Raw genomic sequence first — 2165 nt, 5'->3', positions numbered from 1 at the left:
TTTCGAGACAAAACGTCTATATCTAGTTCGGGCTGAAGCAGTACAGTATTGGGAATCATGAAGGCTTGCAAAAAAAGTAATAAAATTTCTAGGGTCGTATTTAAAAAATTGAAGTTGATTATGGTCTTGGAGAGACGAAACGTTACATATAAAAATTGATTATGCCATTCGATAGAGGGCAAAAACTGACTATGAGAAAGTGTTCTTCTTTTTTCAATATCACCTCAAACAAAGCTGAAATGAAACAAAAACGGATTTCCAAAATTTCGGTTTTTTTCAAATATTTCGAAAACTAATCATGTTAGCCTTGATTTTTTAGAGGCATAATGTTGGTCCCCTGATTACGCAACTTTGCCCCCATTTAAGCTAGTTCGTATCTCTTACCGTTTTCAAGATCCCTGTAGTGATAAGCGAATTTGTAACAACCTGTATATGTATAGTAATGTGACATTTCATGTGATAAAGTGCCACTTTATTAAACGATTTTGAATTTAGTAAAATAGCATAGTAATATTATCAGTCAAAATGCGAAAAACTAGTTTTATTCGTCTATCTTGATATTGTGGCACAGATTAATTTAATTTCTTGGAGTGACAATATATTAAAAAAAAAGATTTTGGTATAAATTATATCAAGAATTTTCGATCAAATCTACAACCGTCTTGATATCCTTTAAATTTATTGAAGTTGGACTAACAGAAAAATGGCAACAAATTGTAGAAAGTTGAGAAGAATGCATTCATAATTAATTCAAAGGTTTTGTTGTATGCCATTCAAATATTCAATGATCAAATTGGGAAAAATTAACGTTCGTCAGCTACGATTGCTTACAAAATCTACATAATTATTCACCAGTTAAATAGAAGGGCAATAACCTAACTTAATAAAGAAACTACAATACCGTAAATCCCCATGAAATATCGTTTTCTTATTAATTGGTCAAGTATTCGAAGACACAAATTTCAAATTTGGTATAGTACAGTTTTCTCGTAGTAGCTATTCGGTGTCAAAATTTGAATAATATAAAACCAGAGGTTCCAAAATTTGGAAGAATTTCGAAGATTTCAACTATCAAAAAATATTTGTAATTTGTACATATAATATTTGGCTATTTTGCTACTTTTTTCCCTTGTAAAAGCAATTTTTAAAATGCAGTAAATAATATCTTAATTGACGTAGATTCATCAATTTATCGTTGTCCAGATTGGTTCCCTTGAAACCCTGCGACATAATTTGTCGAATACATGTTATTCATTACTAATTTTTTCAGTAGATTAATTTTACAAAATGCATTTGGACGTAAAATTGTAGATACACATAAGACCAGGACATTACTATTAATCAGTTGCCATTTTTTATTGCAAATGAATTCCACTTTCTTCCTTTTTAACGCTCACTCGAATGAAGTATGCCTAAAACGTAATAAAATACTTAGAACGTAGTCAGCTGCAAAAAAGTTTTATGAAGCTCGAAAACTCCGTTCCGGGGTTTGAGGAATATCTTGAAAATTTTTTCTCACTCCACAACGTTCCCAGCCAATGCTTTATGGATAAATTTCGGGTATTTATTAATTGAAACTATGTTTAAGAAGTTTACAAGCTTCCCGAATCGTGTTCATTAAAATGTTCATTAATTTTGGAACGCGGGAGAAGTCGCTTTAATGTTTACTTGTGAATTACGAATTCGCTTTGTTCGACGTCGCCGATATTTTAACAAACAGGCAGCTCTTCGCTGCGAATGCAATTAGGGAAAAAAGAATGAGGAAACCCGGCTTCTGGAACTATAACAAAGGTGTTATGTATAATTTATTTGGAGGATAAATAACAACTTTTAAGTAGATAAGAGTTCAAGAGGTTACATACAGTCATGGATACATTTGAAATAAATAATAGCAGTAAATTAATCTTTTGTATTACAATCATAATTAAAGTAAATTATAGTCAATATAAAAAAAGAAAACATAAATGTAACACTTTTTTCAAGGCCTCTAAGGCTTCTTCCCTGTGGAGAAGAAATGTATGTATTTATCTAGTTTTAAAAACCAAAACGATCTAACCACTGACAACATACGATCATAGGTGAAAATTAGAATAATTTAATATATCATTTAAATGAAACATACAGCGTGTTCAGTAACGTTATTTGAATCCTATAAAACCAGAATC

This window comes from Anoplophora glabripennis, unplaced genomic scaffold (genome assembly GCF_000390285.2).
Source record: "Anoplophora glabripennis isolate ALB-LARVAE unplaced genomic scaffold, Agla_2.0 scaffold434, whole genome shotgun sequence".
Taxonomy (NCBI): domain Eukaryota; kingdom Metazoa; phylum Arthropoda; class Insecta; order Coleoptera; family Cerambycidae; genus Anoplophora; species Anoplophora glabripennis.
This window is presented reverse-complemented; position numbering follows the sequence as displayed.